Source organism: Pantherophis guttatus, chromosome 3 (assembly GCF_059756535.1).
Source record: "Pantherophis guttatus breed Tessera chromosome 3, ASM5975653v1, whole genome shotgun sequence".
Taxonomy (NCBI): domain Eukaryota; kingdom Metazoa; phylum Chordata; class Lepidosauria; order Squamata; family Colubridae; genus Pantherophis; species Pantherophis guttatus.
The window spans coordinates 85,099,958-85,124,697 of NC_142065.1; the positions used below are offsets into that span (position 1 = coordinate 85,099,958).

Sequence of the window (24,740 nt, forward strand, 5' to 3'; positions counted from 1 at the left end):
AATTATCAGATTTCTAAAGGTACTGTACATAATTACTTGTTTAATCATAAATTCATGAAATGTTCATAAGGATGACATTTCTATTCTGCTTTCAGTAGGAGATTATGGTTAAGAGGATCCAGGACCTGGGAAGTATGTTTTGAGCCTGATATTTAGAGCACATTTACTGGCATTTATGCTTTAATCTTCTTATTGACTAGCATTTAAGGAAAATTCAAGTTACTTAAACAGTGATTAAATAAATTAAATCCTTTGATACTCTCAAAACAGGGAGAGGTGAACATTTTAGTCCAGAATTACCTTATAGAAGAAGCAGAATAAATTCATTTGTGGCAAGTGTTTATTTTCTGAAACTCTTATTACAGGGTTAACATTTTTCCTAGAAGAAATTGAACTTATTATTTATAAAATCCAAAGTTCCATTCATTATTCTGAGGAATCAGAAATGAGTAAAATTAACCAAACTGGAGGGGGGGGGAAGCAAACAAAACTAGAAATATACTCATAACAACTCATAACAACTACGAATAAACACTTGCAGTAATTGTTTAATTAAGGGTGTAATATTTGTAAAGCAATATTATACAAAGCATTTCCTAATTTCTTCCTCCATCTTCTCTACAATACCTTTATGCTGTGAGGCAAAATATACATTTTTCAAATGAGAAGAATATTTAGAGCAGCACTGATTTTATTTTTCGGTGGCCAGTCCACTCCACTGCACAATTCACTCTTCTTCACCTGTCTCCTTTAGTAGCTGGAATTGTGACAATGATATATCCTACTTACGCTAATAGGAAGATGAGTTCTATAATTACCTGTGAATTGTAGAGAGGTTGGGGGAGAAAGTGTCACCTATATTCACAGAGAATTGAAGATACTGTAGAAAAGAAATGAATGAGCAAGAAACACAAATCACTACAGAGATATACAGTGATTCCTGTTGCTTGGTTAATGAATCCATTATTAAAATGGTTGTCTTGCCTATACAGTGTATGTATGTATGTATGTATGTATGTATGTATGTATGTACGTACGTACATACATACATACATTCATACTATATGTGTGTATAATTTGATTAAGGATATTTTCTACAATAGTAAAAACTAATACAAACTAAAAGAAACTTAAAGAAAAGAGAAAAGTAAATAAGAATGAAAAAGTACAAGAAAGACAAAGAAAGAAATATATAAAGAAATTACTTCTAACATCATTGCGAGTACAAAGCTAATATCTCTTCACTCCCTATAAAGTTATAGAAATGTCTTCATCCTATATCCCATCCCTTAATTGTAAGCAAATCCATAAAACATAAACTTTTCAATCCTGGTGTCAACAAAAAGTTTGCAAATAATTCCCAGAACTGTACAAAAACAAAAATCTTATTTTACGTTTTGTCAGATAAACAAACTTTATATTCATTCCTTTTTATTTTTAGCAGTACTGATATTTAGTACATTTAAATCTCGTCATAGGATTTGATTTCTGTTTACTTCTTCATCCCATCGCATAGACTTCTTTACAGATTTAATAAACCTGTTTTGTTGATTTTCCAAATGCTCCACAAAATTTTGTTTGTATTTCCCCTTTAATTTTAAAACTTCAGCCAGTTTCTTTAGTATCTGACAAAGCATCCTTTTTCAAATAATTCCTCCGAACGGTTATTTATAATTCCACTTTCAGTACTTTCTCTGTCTTGTCAGGCAAAATTTGCCCCATGTCTGTAATTTCCTCACTGATATCTTTAGGACATAGCCTATCCATAAAGTCAGACATCATTACTGACACTATTGAAATGGTAGCCACTAATTTTTAGCTCTGTTATTCAACTATCTCCTTTAATATTACCAATGTTGTATCATTTGGTGTCATTTTCTAAGTCCCAGTACTAACACCAAGAGCAGGCTTGTATTTTTTTCCCCTTTCTATTAAAAAATCTTTAGTCCCCCTCTGGTATCCAATTTCTTAAATCATAAAATTGCTTATCTTTGTTATGACTTGCAATGATCATGCAGCCAAAATAAATTTGCTTCCCATGAGAACCTATTTGTTTTTAAGAGTTAATTCCAAAATGTTTTTTTTAATATTTTTATTGAATGTTTTGAAAGTTTTAAAAAGGAAGATAAAAACTAATACAAACTTAAAAAACATAAAGTAAGGAAGAAAAAAGAAAAATGCAGAAGTGAAAGAGAAAGCTGCAAGTGCAAGAAAGGAAAAAATGTAAAAGAAAAATAGAAAAGTAAAAAAGTAATGCAAACAAATAGCTTTTGACTTTCTTTACGGCATTTACAATCATATGTTTACCTCTTTTTCTAAAGTTATGCCTCTCTTCTTTCTATAATCTATCCTAATCATCAAAAGTGTAAATCATAAATTCTTTTTTTCTGTTTTATGAAGAAGTCCATAGGATATCCAGTCAGCAATAAATATAGGTATTTATTTTCTTTTTTCTCTAATCAAGGAAGTAGTTTGACCATCTCAGCAAGTTCCATCATCTTCATCAACCATTCCTCCCTAGACATCCTGAAAGTTTTACTCTCGCCACTTTGTAAACACCATTTGCATTCTGATAGATCCTCAGCTCTTCCTCTATGACATGCTGAGTGCCACCTGATCTGAGGGACCCATCATCTGGCATGATATCGTGCCATCATTTTCTATTACCTATTCATGTTTTCTTGGTTAAAAACACAGGACTGGTTTACCGTTGCCTTTTCCTGCACAGTACGAATTGATGGTTTTTCACAGTTACTAAAATGGTTATCTGCCTCCAGCATTTTCCTATAACACTGTTGGCCAATATAAGCTGTTGGCTTGTTTAGAGTGGTCTCGGGTGATTTTGCTGGGAAAATATACTCTGGACATACAACTTTCAACATTCTTTGCTTATTCCAAATCAGAAAGCTCAAACTGCCCAAGGAGCTGCTGATTCAGTTCTATAGAGGAACTATTGAGTCTGTCATCTGCACCTCTATAAACTATCTGGTTTGGCTCTGCAACCCAACAAGACAGACACAGACTTCAAAGGATAATTAGAACTGCAGAAAAAACCATTGCTACCAACCTGCCTTCCATTGAGGACCTATATACTGCAGGAGACAAAAAGAGGGCTGTGTAAATATCTACAGACCCCTCACATCCTGGACATAAATTGTTTCAACTTCTACCCTTATAAAGATGCTATAGGGCACTGCACACCAGAACAACTAAACACAAGGACAGTTTTTCCCCAAATGCCATCACTCTGCTAAACAACTAATTCCCGCAACACTGTCAAATTATTTACTAAGACTGTATTACTATTCTTCTTCTTCTCATCCTTCCTATTACCTATCTCCTCCCACTTGTGACTATAACCATGTTGCTTGTATCTTTACGATTTATATTGTTTTATTTGTTTCCTAGTATGATTTGATTGCTTATTAGTAACCTATGACTATCACTAAGTGTTGTATCTTATAATTCTTGATGAATGTATTTTTTTTCTTTTATGTACACTGAGAGCATATGCACCAAAAACAAATTCCTTGTGTGTCCAATCATACTTGGCCAATAAAGAATTCTGTTCTATTCTATTCTGTTGAATCTTGTCACCTTTATGCGTGCAATAATCTTGTTGCAAAGTATCATATATTGTAATTTCAAAATCTTAGAGCAAAAGTTGGTATTTCAAATTTAACTGAAATCTTAATCCACTTTATTTAACTTTTATTTAGATTTTTGCTGTTTATTTCATTTTTTTAAAAAAATTATTAAGCATTTAATTAATTTCCAGAGTTGAAGGTAAACTCACCTGGCAACTTTCAAGCTTTTCATTCTGAAAGTGTCTAATAGTTTTAAGATGGTTACTAGGCAATTTCTAAAAGTGACTAGAAAATGACAGTTGTGAATAGTGTCCTTTAAAAGGCTCCGCTGTGGTTGCAAGCAAGATGGGTAGTTCCTTCATCTCCCTGTGCATTAAACTCATGGAAAACTCCTTCTTGTGAGAAGCAGATGTCCAGAGCACATGTGAATGATCTCCCATGATCTTCTTATCTGGAGAGGTTTCAAAGAACCAGCCTACTCACTGGTTCCTTCGTCACTGACATGTTTATCAACTTTACTTATTCAGTGATGTTACAAGTCACCATGTTTCTTCTGGAAGTGCCTACTAAATTTTAATACTTTTTGTAACACTTAAACAGGGTTTCTCTCCCTTTCCTGTCTGGTCAGTTGAGCTAGGTTTTTCACATAGATTAGGGAGGTAAAAATATCTAGGACTCAATGTAGTTTGCTGAATTTCTCTTCGTAACATTTTATCCATTCAAAAAGATCTTCAGGCAACTTGCTTCCCCAAGTACCTTATATTGTTGAATATTATTTATGCTCAAAGATCATTTTTCTATATTAACACACTGTTTTAGTTCAACTGTCTACAACTTAATAGAATTTCATCATCACTTCAAGATATTATCTACTTCACCGTATTAAATTGATTTTCATTTTGTTTGTTCTCCCTGACTGCTTTCAGTTGTATTGTTACTGAGGATGACTGTGTTATATTATTTTAATACATTGCATGTTATTGTATGCTGTTCAATAAACTGCAGCGATGAACAATGGGTTATAATTTAACAAAAAAATCTTAAAGGAGAATGTCCTTTGTATGACTCAATGTCCACAACCTTCTTGTTCCCTGCCCTACTTTTTCTGTGTCTTCTTCCATTCTTATAATCAACAGTTCCTTCTACCCAGCAGTCATCCACAATTAGATAAAGAAGACCTTCTGTGCAGTTGCTTAGCAACATGCTAGATATTAACACCTCCTCCCAGGGTTGCAAAGTGGTCAACCCCAAAGCATAAAGAGATGTGTAGCAATATTGGACTCTGAATCACTTTGAAAGGATTCTTTTTAAAAAAAGAAACAAAACGCATCATGATTTGTTTCAGATACTTCAGTCTAGAATAATAAATTAATGGATATTTAAGAAATGTGATGGTAGTAGTGATGATGACGAGGACAATGATCAGGATGATACAATAGTTTGAACATTCTGCTGGAGGGTCGGCCAAGACATTTCATTACCGTAGTTAAGAAAATATATCCTATTGCCTCATTACATGTTCCAAAGCTGATTGGACTAGTAGTACTTCAGCACCATGGAATATCATTCTTCCTTCCCATCAAAAGCCAATTTAGTGGACCAAGACTAAAATTCTCTATCTAGGTTTATGACTCTTTACCATGGCATCTGCTGGCTGACACGCTCACTATTTCTTATGGTTGGGCCAGCCTCACTCCTAGTCCTCTATTGTCAAATAACTATTTCTTAGATGGTCTGTTTCAATCCTAAATCCTACTCACACAGTGCTGATTTTTATTTCAAAGGACTATTTTAAAGAATGCTGGTTTTTATTTTAAAGGACTAAAAGCAAAATAAAACACCACTCCTACACTTTTAACAGCTGCAAAGAATGGGAATTTCAGCAAACATAGATAAAAGTCTCTCTCATGTGTGTGTGTGAAAGAGAGACTCTTTTTTTATTTGCTATGGTTAATATATCTATAAAGACTTTTCTAGAAGCAGGTAGCAAATGGCAATTTTCAGCAAGGGCTTTGTATACATCCAGTCACACTATCATCACTTATTAATATTACAGAAATCAAAGGGTTGTAGCTTAACCATTAGTGCTGTGTGTCACTACATGTGGAAAACAATTTCAACTCTCAGAAAATAATTATAAATGAAGCCCAGTTAATTATCCAACACAATCACAGCTGCCCTAATTAAGGCTCAGTTCAATAAAACTTGCCTAGCAATTAAGAAAAAAAAGCATAGATCTAGTGGAAGCTTGTCTGGTAAACAAGCAACGAGACTGGAGCTGCTGAAGGTGTCTGATTAAGAAAATTATTCAAAAGCCATTCCTGTCACCTTGATTCATATTATACTTCTGCCTTCCTGACCTGAAGACTTTCCAATCTAAAGTCAGGAGTGAACTTGATCTGAGTATCACATAACTTATTTATATGGCTGTGATGCAATAGGAGGATGATTCAAGTAAATGAAGATAGAATAAAACTTCTACCTAGCATTATTTTCTACAACTGGGCTTAACTTTCAGCATTCTGCTAACCAGCCATTTAATTAAATTGAAATGTAAATGTTTTAAAGTCAGAACAAACCCAACTTATCTCAGTGAGATACAATTACATGGTGGAGTGATTCAGAAACAAGATAGGAAAAGAAAGCCAAAGTTAACATCAGAAGAAATGCATTTTTAAAAAGGTCCTTGAAAGAAGAAGTGAGCAGAGTCCTTTAAATACAGATAATGATGAAAACAAGAATCTGACACTGTCAAAAAACAAAACAAAACCCTTTCAAAACTATTTATTTCCATTCCAGTAAATCTTACTTCCACTTCAAAAAGGCAAATATTTGCTAAATATATACCAAAGTCTAATATGTTTTCTTCTGATTGGAAGAGAAAGAAACAAAATAAATCACCTATTTTTAATGGATTGAGAAAAGAAGCCAAGCATCGTATTTCTATCCTGTACAATCAGCATCATTAATACCTAAATAAATTATTGATATTCTGTTCACAAATTAACTGAATTTATAACTAAATTATCTGCCACTGAAGGAGAATAATTGCATGGGACGTTGTTAGACGTAGAAGAAAAATATGCAGAACGTGCAACATTTCTAGAGACTTTCCAGGTAACTGGGAATGTTGGAAATAAAAATCAGTTACTTTAGAATATTATGGAATGGGGATGGACTAATTTGGATACCTGCAGATGATTGAATGATTTGCAATGAAACAGCAAAGATTTCTGCCTTTAATAATAATGGATGCAAAATCTCTCTTCTCAATGCTGAAATAACAAAAAACAGAGGTTAAGCAAAAGCTTAGGTTAAGTAGGTCCTGAAAGCATTGGAAGAATGCCAAGCAGTTCCTAACACAATTTATTTAAGATTTTATTGATTTTCTATTATTCTCCTTATGTATATTGAAAGAATATATACCAAAGATGAATTCCTTGTGTGTCCAATCATACTTGGCCAATAAAGAATTCTATTCTATTCTATTCTATTCTATTCTATTCTATTCTATTCTATTCTATTCTACTCTACTCTACTCTACTCTACTCTACTCTACTCTACTCTATTCACATTTTGTTAGTGTTTAATAAACATTGTGTTGTCTGGGTCATTCAATTTGCTTAACAATACAGATTACATTCTTAATCTCCACATATTTTTTGTCCAACCATTGGTAAAATAAAGTCAATGTTTCATAATATTCTGGGTCTTCTTCCTATTTAATCTTCAGTGTAAGTCGGTCCATTTCTGCACAATCTAGTATCTTCCAAAGTATCTCTTGTCTCGCTGTGTTTCTTCATTTTTCCAATATTGTGCAAATATAATCCTCGCTGCTGTTAAGATGAGCAATATTAAATATATAGTTTGCTTATCAAGTTTTTCTGATATTATACCTAATAAAAACAGTTCAGATTTAAAATCTACATGTTTTCCTATCATCTTTTCTAACCACTTATGTATTTTTGCCCATTTTTTATTTTTTTTTATTTACACAAGTCCACCACATATGATAATAAGTGCCCATTTTTGGTTACATTTCCAACATTTGCTAGGCATAGTTTTAAACATTTTAGCTAACCTAGCAGGTGTAACTAACACAATATATTTAAAATAAATTGCTTCTTTAATTCTGACTTCACTGAACCCAAGCTCTGTTTCAAGAATCTTGGTATTCTGATACATCCTGCAAACCTCAAGTCAAGTGAAGAAGAAAATTTGACCTATGAGTTAGCCTGGTTCAGTGAAAGATCTAGTTGACTTATTCTGGGGAGGCATGACAAATTGTGGCTTCATTGATTATTGTTGCTATATAAGAAGGCTTTTCATTAAGGCTTTAAAAATGCCTATTTGGACACATTACGATATCAGCAAATTGGAATGGGTGTGTAGGAGGCCCTGAAAAAATAACAACCCTAGTGAGGATTTTAAAATAAGAAAGTTAAGTTTGAAAAACAAATAATTGGTCTATACTAGTGGAAACAGCATTGGGAAAGTAGCAAACATTTTAATCGGAAGCCTTGATGAAAAGCTAGACTAAAGTGATATAAATTCACTTCAACAAAGAGACTCAATTCCATAGTTATTGCTGCCATCTTGATATTGTTGACATTCCCCACCACCATCACACCACACACATATTTTGACACTCTGGTACCCAACAATGAAAACATTCACTGGGCACACGTAAGGGAGAAGGTTCCTCTCTGCCTTTCCCTTTGGCACATTGGAGAGATAATTTTGATTGTTTCAGTGAATCCTCTTGAAGCAGCTCAGAGTTTAAGACATTCAACCATCCCTTAGGGATAAAACTTGATGGACCCTTGTCCTCTAGCACTGCCTAGTGTTGATTTAAGGTTGGACCAGGCTAGATTGCTTTAGCTAATATCAGAACTGGGGGAGAAGACTCCTCCCAGAATGTGTGGATATTCCTACCTCATTGCCTAGCAAATACTTAAGAGGATTCTGAGAGTGGGCAGTGTGTATTTGTAGCATGAGTGGTATCCAATTTCTTTCCACTGTTTGCCATCTCCTGGCCCTAGGAAAGGATAGAAAAGATGAACATAAGTTCATTTCATACTGTTGGGTTTTCCTAACCATTTACCAGCTAGTAGGGGTCTGAGGGATCCAGCCCATTAACTGCCCCATACTTTGTGTCCTTTAGGACACAAAGATGCTTGACTGGCTTGGCACCTAACCAAGAACATTGGCCCAGGCAGTTCTGTCAAGTACCAATGCTCCTTTCCCGATCCTTGTCACTCTACATGGAAAACATTCATTGGGCGTATACAGGGCCATAGTGTGAGATCCATTGTTGGTTCTGCAGGAGAAAAGCTCCACAGCTCTGTCTTAAGAAGCTTCTCCTTGTCTTCTCCCCCAATCCAGGCCCTGAAGAGGTAGACTAAGAGGAACTCTGAAGCACATCAAAGTAAAATAACTTGATTGTTTCACTTAACTGTTAGGAATAAGGGACCAAGTTCCTGTTACAAAACAGCTTTGAGAGTTCCTTAATTTAAAGTTTAGAGACTTGAGTTGGGATCTGAGGAGGGAGGTGCTAAAAAAAACCCTCAGAATCCCCACTGAAAGAAAGAAAGCCAGCTTCTAAACACACACACACACACACACACAAACAAACAAACCCTGACAAATCTATATTAACCTGGTAGCCAGAGGCAGTAGGAAGTGTGGATAGCAAGAATAACTCCATCTGTTCCTCTTGGATGGGTTTTGGCTAGGATGAAACTTGAGGAAATCTGTTCTAAGGGAAATTCTACGGTTCCTGCCATACTGCCACAGCATAACAACAAAACATGGGTTTTGTAAATTTATCTCCACAGAGAATAAACCCAACTTGTGCTTCTCCTTCCCACACCAACTGCACCAACTGTCATTCGCAGACTGCTTTTAGCTGCTGGCTGGTAGGCTGAGGAGTCAATCCCTAATCCCAGTTGAAGTTCTGTGATCATGAGCTCATACATGCATTCTTGCTAGTTTGAGGACAAGGACAAGAAAGAAAGAAAATAGTTTGCCTTTGGTTACAGCCGAGCAGCTGGATATTTTTGGCCACTTACAATACATTGTACCATTCTTGGACTGCAGCTAATAAACTAATTGAGATTATAGAAGAGCCTCTTAAGCACCTCCAATAACAGAAGGCATTGACATTTTTCTATTCTTAAATTATTATAATTTTTCTGTTTAAATGTGGCTGTTGTTTTGATTATTTTCATTTCAAAATCATTAAGTTAATATCTTTTTGGTAGATAACTGTCTTTTATCCAGAAAAGTTGTCCCACAGGGTGGTGAGGTACAGGCTTTCCCGTAACATTTCGAATATTGTGGAAAATTCAAAATTACACAACAGAGTACTGAAGAGATGGACCAGTGGATGCCTGATGTACAAAAAAGAGGTACTCCAAACAACAAAAAAGAAAAAGTTAGAGAAATTGAGGGCTACAAACTCAGAAATCCCAGGGAAATCATTTGCTGCCCAGTTTTGGGAAAGCTAGGCAGGTCCTTGTCTAGGTACCTGATACTATTTCCACTGTTGAGTAAAGTGGCCCTTTGAGGAAGACTTCAGAGTTGACGAAGTCCATTGTTAAGTAGGTGGGATTTGAGGTGATCAACTGACTGATGAGGATGGAACATTAAGGCTTCTCTATGTTGCAATTCCTTTGCTAGAACTGGCTCTTGGCCAGTGCTGTGAGCTGGGGAAGAGGCTTCCATTCTTCAGGAAGATGGGATGGTGGGGCTTTGTCTGCGGGCAGAGAGGGTTAATTGGAGTCTGATAGAATTAGGCTGAACTCGGTTTAAATCTGGCGAGGTCTGAAAGGCAGGGAGAAAGAGTGCACCCTCCATTTTATTTGCTACATTTATTGTGTCAACCACAAGAGACATATACTGATGACTACAGGTGAAGAGATTTGTTTTTAGCTACAGTTAGTTAACTAAATTAATTCACTGGTTAATTAAGGGGAGTTTCTAAAATCAGCTTCAGGGAGTTCTGCTTATAGGAAAGTTTTAGTAACGATAAATAATGGTTAAACACAGTTGCAGCAGAAATTTCTGCTTAATTTATAAAGTTGGTTTAACAGTTTAAAGTATATATTTTTGCTCATCTTCTCCAGACATAAAAATTCAGTTCATATGAACTACTGGAATAAAAGTATCTAAAAATACAAACCATTAACCAAAAATTAAATCCTCTAACATCCATTAGCAACAATCATTACATTTCTAGCTCACTTCCAAGCCAATTAAAATAATAAAGAAAAATATTAGATACTAATACTGTATTTAGTATCTTCCATGACTCATTTAAGAACATTTTATTTGCTGTTGCTTTTACAGAATGTCTTAAAAGACAACTATTTTGCTATCAATTAATTTCTTATGCAATGTTATTCAGCAGGCACTGTATTTATTCGTTTCTGTAAATTAATGAATTCCTTTGTTATCTCTTAGAGTCTTTTGTCTCTAATGGATGTGAGTGCAGTTACTTCCATTTTATTGTCATTACAGTATTCAATTCTAAATGCACACAGATAAAATTTCATTTGCATATATTAAAAGCAAAATATTTCTATCATGTACTGCTGCCCTATATAATAGATCTTGGTTAGAAAAAGACAGCAGGTGGCAGCAGGTAGGTGGTTGGCCTTTTCTGACTTGGAAGCTAAGCAGGGTCAGGCATGGTTAGGAATGTGGAAGGGCAATTTATAGGCCAAAGGTCCTTGTAAGCTAAATTGAGATATTAGGGGGTAAAACCCTATCTTATGGACACTTTCTTTTTTTTCCCAAATACATTTTTTATTTTTATAAAAAGAAATTTTTATATAAAGAGCAATAATTTCAATGTCTATATAAACAGTGTGTTGTCTGATTACAGTTAGTTTGAGCAATAGTCTAATAATAATAATAATGTTCATTAGCAGTGATCATATAATAACAGTATTTTCTCAACCTATTAATACTTAATTGTTAATACTAAATCATATTGATAATAAACATAATAAACCCTCATGGTAAAATTAATCCTTCGCTTATAATTTTAAATGTTCTAACTTCTGTTTCTGTTATTTAATCATAAATAAAACGAATCCCATGTTTCAAAATATTCCGTATCTTCCTTCTCTTTGATTTCAAGTGTTAATCTATCCATTTCTGCAGATTTTAGTATTTTTTTTTTTACTATCTTTTCATTTGTGGGGATCTCCACATCTTTACAATGGCCGCTGTTAACACATGTAATATTAAATACATAGTCCCTTTATTATATTTTTCTGGTATGATACCCAACAGAAATATTTCTGGTTTTAAATCTACATGCTCCTTTATCATTTTTTCTATCCAAGTACTGTATGTCCAACATGTGGTAGTACAAGCCCGGAATCTGATTATACCTCCAACATTTTGCTGACATATCTTTATACATCTTGGCTAATCTTGCTAGTGGAAAGTGCCATCTGTAGAACATTTATATAAATTTTATTTATATGCAGTAGACATTGTTAATTTATAATTTCGATCCCACAACTTTTGCCATTTATCCAATTCTACAGAATAACCAAAGTTTTTAGCCCACACTATCATTGTTTCTTTTACTTGCTCTTCTTCCATTCTAATACTCAATGGGTAAGTGTAAATTTTTAAAATTAATTTCTCATCAGTTCCTGTTAGAATCTGGTCCAATTCTGTGGTTCTTTATAAATATCATATAATTTAACATCTTTATCATATCTTAATTGTATTTGTACCTGCGGCAATCATGCTAAATTTATCCCTTGACTATTCAGTTCCTGTTTACTTTTCAGTTCTCCTTTCTCATATCAAATATCTTATTATTTTTTCCGTATCAACCACATTTGGATGTATCAAATGTTGGATGTAGAGAGCCAGAGTGGTATTTCAAATAGTGTTTTTCGTTAATTTTTTCCCATTCTGAAAACAGACAATTTCTAATGTAATGTCGTTGGAAATAAGTATTTTATTTTTCCCATACCATAGAAAAGTGTGCCACCCCAGCTGCAAATTGTAACCCTCCAAAGTTAATAATCATCTATGTCTCAAGATTATCCATTCTTATGGACATTTTTATAATGTTGCCAAGAAAGCTGCACAGATGTGTCCATGAAGTTATCAGAAAGGGAATTTGATTCCAAGTTACATAGAAAATATGAGAAGGAAGACTGGCTTGTAACTTTTTTGGCAGAGTTGTGCAGACTAGAATCTAATAAACATGCCTTTTGCTAGCTCCAAATAAAGAAAATTTGATAATAAGATATTGTATATTTATTGAAGGAAATTTGTTTACTGCATGAACATATCTACTACAATATAGGAAGGTAGGTAGAAAAAGAGACTGTATCAGTTGATGACAAAAAGTATATATGTAGAATGTTGTGTGCTGTGGGTGGTGGGAGTTTTGTTTGTTTTGTATTGTATTTTGTCTTTGTATTTTTGTTTATATTTTAATAATAAAAATATATAAAAAAAGAAAAAGAGACTGTATCGAGTTTAAACTTGTTCTAGCAATGCAATGCAGCTCTGAAACAATTTTGAATTTGCTAATGAGTAGCAATGTCAAGAAGCAGAAGATGCACATAGCTCAGATCATTAAAAACAAATAGGACTAAGCCAGAGGTGGGTTTCAGCAGGTTCTGACCTGTTCTAGAGAACTGGTAGCAGAAATTTTTAGTAGTTCAGAGAACCGGTAGTAAAAATTCTGACTGGCCCCGCCCCCATCTATTCTCTGCCTCCCAAATCCCAGCTGATTGGGAGGAAATGGGGATTTTGCAGTATCCTTCCCCTGGAGTGGGGAGGGAATGGAGATTTTACAGTATCCTTCCCCTGCCACACCCACCAAACCACGCCCACCAAGCCACATCCACAGAACCGGTAGTAAAAAATTTTGAAACCCACCACTGGACTAAGCTGAGGACAACTGTATAGGCTGCATTCCTAACTCTATATAACAGAACTAATTTTACTTTCTTTTATGAAGGGTCCTTGGTGCTCTTTGAGCTTTCTTGCAGATATTTCATTATCCTAACTAGGTAGCATGATGATGTTACCTAGCTACAAATATTCTCCTTTATTGGTACTTTCTTTTATGTTATGCACATCTGAAAATGCAAATGAAAATAAATAATCTTCTAGCTCACTTTTTTTAAAAAAATTTATTAAACATTTTTTTAAAAAAACAAAAAGAAAGCTTTAACATTTTTTCTGTTTCAACAGTTTCACATCAGTCAAAAACTTCATACTTATATATTTTTTCCTCCCTTATTTCTACTATATCTTTTATACATATGCTTCTAATATTTCTTAAGGTTTGCTACTACCTTCTGCCAATTTATAGCGAGGGTCTTTTACCCAGAAACCCTATTCACACATTTACCATTGGGGACTAAAAGGCCACACCCATCTGTAAGAAAAAAAGACATTGTAAACTAATTGCTGTTATTTAAAAGGAGGCCAATTAAGCATACAAAACAATAGAAAATACAATTGACAAGGCAATTACAATGGAAGCATCTCCCTCCCAACAATTTTCCATATAAAGCAACTGGTTTGATTCACTATACCAGTTGAAGATCAGTCTGTTTGCACTGCTGTGAATAACAGAAACAATAAAATGCCTGTTTGGCTTGTAGAATATATATATAATGCAACATTTTCCACATTGGGGCCTCCCAAATGGGTTGGGGTGTAACTCAGAATTTTCAGCTGCTCTTAGCATTCTATGTGTGTGTATGTACATAGATGACTCTTGATAGGGAAATAGTGATATAATAACTATTCTGTCCTTGATGGATTTTTTTCATGAGTAGATTGAAGGTAGAAAATAGTCAAGTTCAAGGATGCATGTATGCTAGTTTTCAATGGTACTTGATCATCTATTTTAATAACTATTGGTTGTCCTTAACCTTGATCATGATTTTGAGTATCTGGTAGAAGCAACGTAAGTCACAAAGTACATGTTTTTAATCATAAGTGGATACAATAACAGGGAAACAACATTCTTTTCAAAAGGATTTGTGTTTCAGGTTATGAGTTAGTCTAAAAAACCTAGGTTGTTATTGATTGTCAAAGGAACTGAATACAAGATGACAGGACAAAACATTTTCCCAACAAATGTCTTTGAAAAAGAAAGGTGAATTTAAAACAAATAACAGGAAATGTCTTGGGTAATTTCCTTTCATTATGGATTATAAAAGAACTCCAATGAAATAAATGATCCACTTAATGATTTAAAACAATGGAGTACTAAAAAGTATGCTTCCTTAAGGACTTGTTATGGTGACCCTTCCTTCCTTCCTTCCTTCCTTCCTTCCTTCCTTCCTTCCTTCCTTCCTTCCTTCCTTCCTTGTATCTTGGTTACTTTATACTTTACATCAAAAAGCCAATTCTAAATGGAATATTTAAAGGTAGCTAAGAAGCAAAACAAAGAATAAAAATATCACTTAACAGTTAAAACTGTTAAAAGCCTGTACTAGACATTCCAAAGGTGCTTTTTCAAGGGGAAATTGGACTTTCTTTATTTTTCTTTGAAGACATTTCACTTCTCATCCAAGAACCTTCTTCAGTTCTGACCGGATGGTGGAAAATGGAAGGATTTATACTCCTTGCAGACAGCTGGTCATTTTCATTCTTTTAGAGAGTCGTTGAGGCCACCTGGAGACTTATCTGTGTTGTCAAGGTCACCTGAATACTACAAATGGGTGTGGAGACTTTTTGGAACTGCTGAAAGGACTGTGTTATAGACTGGAGATAGATGATGTTGTATCCTTCCCCCTCTGTTGAGGGAGGGCATGTTCAATTTTGATACTGATGGCCTATTTGACCCCTCTTTCAAAGCAATGGTCCTCTCTGTCCAAAATGTGGGCTTTGCTGTCTTCAAAAGAGTAACCTTTGTCTTTTAAATGCAGATGGACTGCTGGATCTTGTCCTGAGGGGTTTGTTTTCCTGTGTTGTGCCATGCATTTATGAAGTGGTTGCTTTGTTTCCCCAATGTAGAGATTTGCACATGGCTCACTGCATTGTACTGCATATATCATGTTGCTCAGTTTGTGACTGAGAATCTCCATAGACATTTAGCCTGTACTATAATTTTTTACGGCTCAAGATAATGGGGTGAATATGACAATATATATTGGGGATAAAAATAAGCTATTGAAAAGATGGCGCTAATTTGCTGGTTCTAATATGTTGCATGAAATGGCCCTTCATGGCTATCTCTCTTCAATAAAAAGTGTGAGCACCCAGAAAGTATCTACCCCCAAAGCATCCATATGATACCAAGCTGGGAATAAGGCTTGGAATTGAGTTCAAACCTTAGTAACTAAATTTAATCCCTATATGTATATATGCTTCTGCCTCTTCTTCCTCCCACAAATTACTTCTTTTTCAAAAAGAGAAGAATAACCATTCAAGATCTTTCTTCAGTGGACATCTTTAAAGTCTGTTTCTAAAGAGATCCTCTTGAAGAAAATAAAAAGTATTTCTTACCAGAAAGAAAGAAGAAACAAATGATATATAACAGCTGTATTGCTGAATGTTTATGCTCATGGTGAATAATACAGAAGGATCATCACATGAGGATCTACTATCTATCTATCTATCTATCTATCTATCTATCTATCTATCTATGTATCTATCTCTTCTTGATTAATTTGAGAGGGGTTTTTTTTTTTGGTACTGGAAAGCCTCTCCTGAGCTGTTACACTGATTGCCACTCACCTATGGTTTTCAAGTTTAGCTCAACAGCACAAAAATCCTTTGAGAGAGGAAGGTTTGATTCTTGTCTTTTTTTTTTTTTAATGCTTAAAGCATTTTCCCCTTTTGAGACAGAAGGCTAAAATATCCAAATAAAACAAAAAAGTCATCAATCACCCAGTCTGAAGGCTAAGCAAAAGTAGGGGGGAAAAAACCCATATTTTAAGGCAATTGCTGAAACACAGTTTAGAAGAAACACAGCTTGTCTGCAAAAGAAAATCAAACATCTTAAAATCTGTTTAATTATCATGATTCCTGATTGAAAAATATGGTTTATATTATAGCACTGTAAGTTGCTTTGAGTATGGTGAGGAAGCAGTGATGGAGTACGCAAAACTTCCCAGATAGGACTGAAATGTCTTTCTCATGCCTGAAGGCACCATCATTCAATATACACATTCATACAATATGCCAATACCGTTTGTTAACCTATGATTTCTTCAGTAAACCCAACTGGCTGGGTTTAGACATTCTACACTTTTTTTTTTAAGAACACAGTTGCTGGATTCCTACTACATATTGTTTGTCAAACCAAATATGTTTTAGTTTAATATGACATGCAAATCCACTAACACTAACCTGGATGAACCAATGGACTAACTTGGCAACAAACAAAGAACCAGGGTATGTTCCTTGAATAGCCTCTTTGCAATGTGTTAGTAGTAAAGGTACTGCCACACAAGAAATATGCTGGATAGTAGCCTTGGTTGGGTAGCAAAGAAAGCTTTGAAAAAGATATTCAGATGGTAGGATGCTACCACTAACAATTGACATTGACTTGATGGCAGATAATAAATCAATATATTATATCTAGAATCCATAAAGATATGGATGAGCCAAAACAAGTAAAATTGAATCCTAGCAATACACAGGGGCTCTTTGTCCAGAAACTTGTGATCTTTGAGAACATTTATATTAATTCTGAATGGAGTTACATTCTCCCTGAAGGAATAGATCTGCAACTTGGAGGTTATCCTGAGCTCATAGCTATTTCTAGAAGAGCAGGTAGAAACCATGGTCAAATTTGCTCGATTTATATTGGCTATAGTGATTCTTAGCAATGACAGTAACTAAGAGACCTTAGCAACACTATCCTGTATTTAAAGTTGAATTGTTGCAGCGTGCTTTGTGTTGGGCTGCCATTAAAGACACTTTGAGCTGAGCTTTGTAGAACTTACTATCTCAAAGTATAATTAGCTACCTTTGGGGTTCAACATATTGTACAAATCCAGTCTTTAAAATCCTAAATGGTTTCTGGCATTGTTATTTTTACTACTTTTTCCCAAATGGACTTGCCCAGATCTTGCATATTGCATAGAGATATTGCTTGGATGCCTACTGATAATATTCATCAAATTAGTAGACGCAAAATGAAATCCTTTCAACTGAAGCTTCTTGCTGTTGAACTTCATTGCTCTTGGGATCTCTCACTACATGTTTTAAAAACTGTCTTAAAGCCTGATTATGTGAAACTGTTATTAATTGACTGATACTGGTCTGTACATTAAAGAATTAATAAATTTGCTTTTTTATTGCTGGTATTGAATGTTTTGCATTCTATATTAGTGGTATTTTTGTAATTCTTTATGCTTTTAATTTTGTAAACTGCCTTGAGGGAGCTATTCACCCATGCAAGCACGTACATAATTTTAATAATGCAAATTATATTTACAGCAGGCACAATAAATGTGGCAAGCCTATATAAGTATATGACAAACTTTACTCAGCCTACAACATCTTTCTTTGGTACGATTTTTTTTTTCATATTTTTGAGAGTACAGCTCTAATCATCCCCAGAGCCAAATTGTTTATACTGGTATTATTTCTACACATTTTAATTTGAATGTAATAATTATTGCACAGACATGTGATAATTCTTAAATAATAAGGAATGTCCAATTGGTGCATAAAAATGCATTGACAAAATCGCCATTGTGTTTCAGTTTTCTCCAGTACACATTGGAGTACTCCTCAATGCAGCTGTGGAAAGAACAAACAAAACTTTTTAATAGTCTAGCTTTGTTTAGAATGCTCTTCTTAGACTTAACACCATTAATTTTCATGCATGAAACTACAGTTTGCAAATTTCTAAATTGCAAATTGTATTGCAAACCAATTGATAAGTGACCACCTCGTTGGCAAATTCTTTTATACTGGGATGTGAAAAATCGAACTAATAGGTTGGTAAAAAGACTAAAGGGGACGATAATGGACCTAATCAGGAAAGACAAATGTCATTCATTAAAATTGGCACACAGCAGATAATCTTTAGAGACTTTCAGTATAATCTATGTAGCAATTTGAAATAATACAATCCTGTTCCCTCTGTAGACATCAAGAAAATATATTAACAATCCAATCATATAATCCACTGAAGCAACTGGTGTTTAAGATTGAGTAGCAAACACTTTGGAACAAGTCTCTCCTGAGTGGAGTGGGTGGGGGTGAACTAGAAGACTCCAAGGTCCGCTGTATGATTCTATTACTGTGACCAGACCCTCACAGCAAAACATAGCATAAAATCCCCACCAAATGACTGTAAAAAAGGACTATCTACATCAGCTCAAACACTGTTGCTGAAGGGATTCTGGAGTGTTCTCTTTCCCTCTGGTCTGGCTCTGACGAGTCTCAAACTGGATTCCTGCCTTGGGTAGGGGATTGGATTAGAAGACTTCCAAGTTCTTATCCAGCCCTATGATTTGATGATTCTAAATATGATATCATATCCTCTGTTACACTGACCTAAACCACATGAATATAGAGCACATATTTGATGATGCTTCCACATGAATAATAGCCATCCTTCAGAATAGTTAATGCATCTATTATTTGGCAAATACAAAAGTGGGATTACAATTATAGAGACTTACTAGGACTACCAAATCTATGCTGCAAAAATATGGGCAACTGATTGGAACACACCCACACCCACACACCAAACACACAGACAAAAAAACCCTCCTAAATGTCTGAAGAGTTAGTTTTCTGTATCACTTTGCTTGTATCTGGTGACCGTATGAGTTTTTGCAGCCCTAATTTACACAACATCCTAAGGAATACCTCTATAACATCTACTCAACTCCATTAACAAAATACCTGAAGAAAGTGGAATGCATCCCACAAGAAAAAGAGTTCCATAAACTCACTGTACTGAGTTATAAACAATATTGAACAAGGCAATAGGCATATGACTGCTATAAACTAGTTTGTGCACGTTAAAAGAAAAATCAGGCCAGGCTTCTAAGGCAGTGAGAGAACTACAGCAAAATATGACAGAATCTTTATATCAAGTAGATTGACAAAAACAGTCTTTCTTTTATTGTCAAAACTAATCTGCTCTGAACTTCGATTGACCTCCACTGTGACTTCTGTTAAGATGATAGGAATAATTTAACCCTCACTTTGCACTGATTTCATGTAATGCCGTGCAACTGTTATTTTAATAACTTGTGCTACTTGTCACTTACATGATGATATCATAACTATTTCTAGTACAGCTAACAACCAAAGAACTCCGTAGAGTCATCTCCTTTGGGACGCAGCTGCTTGTTTTTGGCTACAAGTAGTTACATATCTTGCTGTCTCTGGCCCCTTCTCAGATCATTTCCTACTCATCATTTCTTTCATCTGAATGTCCTTACTGAGATTGCTGTAAAGCACAGAGCAGAAACATAAGTTTTTCAGGATTCAAAAAGATCATGATTTGAGATTTGGGTGACATAGATATCTATGCTATGACAAAGTTAAGGTACATGAAGACATTAAAACTCATTATATCACATGGGCTATTCTTAGAGTATGGAGTATTTGTCTGAAAACATGTTTATGGCTTTCATCACAAGAAGCATTTTATAGGTGAGAAATGATAAACAAATATAAATGGCTAATCTACCAAGATATATTAGAATTTTCCCAAAGAGATTGTGGGGGCACCCACCCTCTGGAATCAGCTCCCCCCAGAGATAAGGAGAATCCAAGACCTCAGTGCCTTCCGTTGCGCCCTTAAAACCCATTTATTTAAACAAGCCGGGCTGGCTTAAGATGAAATTTTTAACTGTTTTTAAATGTTTTAAACGTTTTTAATTGGTAAATGAGTTTTAATTGGGCCAAATTTATATATCTTTTAATTGTTTTTAATATTTGTTCTGCATGTTTTTTTAATCTGGCTGTACACCGCCCTGAGTCCTTAGGGAGAAGGGCGGTATAGAAATCCAATATAAAATAAAATAAAATAAAATAAAATTATGTTATTTATTTATATATTAATAAATTTCCTACTCATCATTTCTTTCATTTGAATGTCCTTACTGAGATTGCTGTAAAGCACAGAGCAGAAACATAAGTTTTTCAGGATTCAGAGGTGAATGTTCTTTCTAATTATTTCTTGAAGTAGACAGAAGAAAATGATCCACAGATCACAGAGACATTGCATTCAGCAAGGACTAGAAGACCTTCAAGGTCCTTTCCAACTTTTTAATTCTGTTATTCTAGTTTATTATTTAATGCACAAATGTGTAACCTGCCCTTTGAATTAAACATACACACTCAGGGATATACGTAATCACCTGTAAAAAGAAAAGTCACTTAAAATGTACATTGGCATAATAGGTCTTAAAATTGTGAAACAGATTGAAGAAGATTGGTAATTCAAGGGCATATACCTATTTTCCAGGAAGACATAGATTTTTTTTTTTTTTAAAAAAGAATAGATATGATTTGTACTTCAAGAGACTTGGCAACTAAAATTTTTCAAGTAGGGATTTTATCAAATATTTTTGTCAAATCATAATATTGTCAATTTCATTTAGAAAATAAAATTATTTATTTCAGGTGGATGCTTAAAGAGTTGCTACACAAAAATGTTGTTGAGGATTGTAAAAAGAAATTAAAAGGTTTTTTTCTACAGATTAGATGGTCACAAGTAAACCTTTTATTAGAGGATACCTGATATGATATAATTTTAAAGTTTAGAGGAAGAGGCAAGAGAAAATATAAAATATTTTGACTTAAATAAAAAGAAGAGTTAAGGAATGAGGGAGGGAATAAAACTATCTCCCATCAAATTAAGATTTTACAGGAACAGTTATCTATGTTAACAATAAGATAAATGGAAATAAAACTGAGTTACAGTATGCAAAATAAAGCAATTTGTGAATAAACTTGGAAAACGGCTTATTTCTAAATTGTGAAAAGAAAGAAAAGAAAATGATATTGAAATTATAAATCAGGGATATGGCCATACAAAAGCCTTTATCAAAATTATTTTAACCTGTATAAAGGATATTTCTTCTTGTTGTATAAAATAGAGAGCTGTATGCAATGCAATTTCATTTTAATGTATGCCAATTAGTGTACATTCAAAGTGACAATAAAGTTATTGTAAGTCTAAGTCAAAGATGAAGATCTTTGAAAACAAAATCTATTGAGGATTACAGATGAACAAAGATAATTTATGAATGGGCCTATAATGATATGGGAAGTGCCAAAAAGCAATTAGAAAAAGCAAACCAGGAAAGATGCCTGGACCAGAGGAACTATCAAATCTGTATTATAAGGTTTTGAGAATGAACTTTTACAACCTTTACAAAGTATGATGAATTATATTCTACAGGGGAAAGCATACCAGAGACTTGGAAAGAGGCCAACTTAATGTTGATATCTAAAGAGAGACTTCAATAACAGACCAATATTATTGATGACCAATAACTGTTATTGACTTCAATAACAGACCAATACTATTAATCAAGCTGTTGTTATAATGATTTTAGCTGAAAGGCTGAAAACAATTTTGCAAGAATTTATTCATGAGGATCAATGTGGGGCTTTAACTGAAAGATAATGTTAGAACTGTGTTGAATATTTTGGAATATTTGGAACAACAGTAAAAAAAACAAGCCCTGTTGATCTCTTTAGATGCAGAGAAGGCCTTTGACAATTTGAATTGGACTTTTTTGTTTAAGGTTTTGGAAGATATATATTTTGGAGAGAATTTTATAAAATTGGTGAAATTGATTTATGTTTCACAGATAACACAAATAATCATTAATGGAAACTTAACTAAGCCATGTAAGACACAAAGGAGAACAAAACAAGGTTGTCCACTGTCTTTTCTCTTGTTTATTTTAGTTCTTGAAATATTATAAGACAGGATGAGAGGACTGCTCATGTAAATATTAAGAATCATACAAGTTAAGAGCTTTTGCAGAGGACTTGGTTTTAATTTTGACAGACCCTTTAAAGGGTATTGAACCTATAATGAGTAAATTTAAAAAATTAGGTTATTAGCATGTTTCAAGATTAATAACCAGAAGACAAAAAGAAGAAATCTTAATAAAACATATGAAGTTATAAAACCAAGCACAGCTAATGAATAAAACAGATTTCAAGATTGAGAAAAAGGTAAAATAATGGGCTATAACTTAAACAAATATGAATTGCAAGTTATTTCAAAACTATTATGTCAAGACATAGTATGAAGTTTAAAAAGATATGTCAAGATGGGGCAAGGTACAATTGTCATTGTTGGGCAGAATTTCTGTATTTAAGATTAAAGTTGTACATCAGTTGTCAAAACAAAAATGTTATGCATCATTGTAATTTGGCAGGAGGATACATCTAAATTTGTATGGCTAGAGAAAAAAACTCACAAGTTAAATATAAGGCATTACAATATGCAAAAGAAAGAGGAGCATTGGGTTTACCATATTTGAAACTATATTTGAAACTATATTTCGCTGCTTGTTGTTTAGATTGGATGAAAGAGTGGGTGTTGTTAAGAAACAGAAGGTTACTAGATTTAGAAGATCATGATTTGAGATTTGGGTGACACAGATATCTATGCTATGACAAAGTTAAGGTACATGAAGACATTAAAGCTCATTATGTTACATGGGCTATTCTTAGAGTACAGAGTATTTGTCTGAAAACATGTTTATGGCTTTCAGCACAAGAAGCATTTTATAGATGAGAAATGATAAACAAATATAAATGGCTAATCTACCAAGATATATTAGAATTTTTTCCAAAGAGATTGTAAAATTATGTTATTTATTTATATATTAATAAATTTATTATAAATTATGTTATTTATTTAGAGAAAATTTTATAGTTTTCAACAAATTTAAAATGGAATTTGAAATAGAATGATGTATAAATGATGAATACGTCATTGCTAAAATATATAAACTTTTGCTGTAATATGAGACAAAGCAAGAGTTAAGTAAAGCAATGTGTGACTCAACATTTTGGCTATAATATACAAAAGGAGCAACAGGAAAATATGTGGTTGAAAGAACTAAACTTTTCTTTATATTGTAGCCTCAAAGAAATTTTTTACAAAATGTTGTGTATGATTATTTGTCACCAGAAAAAGTGTCTAGAATCTATATAAAGGCATTTCAAATCTTTGCTAAAAATGTGAATAACATGAAGGGACATTTTATCCTGTTTGGTGTGTATGTAAAAAGCCACAATAATTTTGATACAAATACATGTATAAATTCAGAAGATTTTAAAGGTTAAAGTACAACTGAATCCAAAAACTTTTCTTTTAGGACTAATGGACAGGCAATTAGAAAAAAGTAATGGAGCTTGGTTTTTATACTGAATATGATAGTTGCATTGGGACTGTTATACAATATGCTCAAAATTTGAAAGATTTGACACTGCGCACGGTGGAGGAATGGTTGGTGAATATGATGGAACTTGCAGAAATGGTTAAACTAACTGTTTTGATTGGATAAACAGTATCTACATTTATGGTCGATGGAAACCACTTGTACCAGTAGATATTTTGAATGAAAAAAGTATGCACTTACAATTTGTGATTTTGATTATTAGAAAAATAATCCTTCCTTCCTTCCTTCCTTCCTTCCTTCCTCCCTCCCTCCCTCCCTCCCTCCCTTCCTCCCTCCTACCTCCTTCCCTCCCAATTTTATAATTAAAAACATAAAATTGTGAAATAAATTACCAGAACAAGAAATCATTTCTGGAGTAACGAGTCCTTCCAAAAGTCTGTAAAGTTTGGTTTCCACCCTGGATCAGGAGATTATTCAAATGCATCCTAAAACCCCCCAAAAATGTTGACTTTACTGGACTTTGACAGCCTTTCTGACTTGCAGAGTATACAACCCACCATAAGCATAGACTTCTAATCTTTAATATGTCCCATTTATAGCCATTTCCATAACGTCACTTTTGCAACAAATATATAGAAATATATACGCACATTTACAAAAATACTGTGAAATTTAAACAAATCCTTGCCTGGCATAGGAAGGATCCCGACCTCTATTGTTTAACAGGCCACATATCATTCTAGTTGCCATATCTTGTCTTATCATTAATAGGTCATTTGACACCTGATGAATATAAAAA

At 34.0% G+C, this 24,740-nt stretch overlaps 1 long non-coding RNA gene across 1 annotated transcript in view; it reads left to right on the forward strand.

The window, feature by feature from the left end:
- LOC117677217 (uncharacterized) overlaps positions 1 to 24,740 on the forward strand; it is a 119,666-nt gene that overhangs the window by 40,683 nt on the left and 54,243 nt on the right. The window lies entirely within an intron of this gene.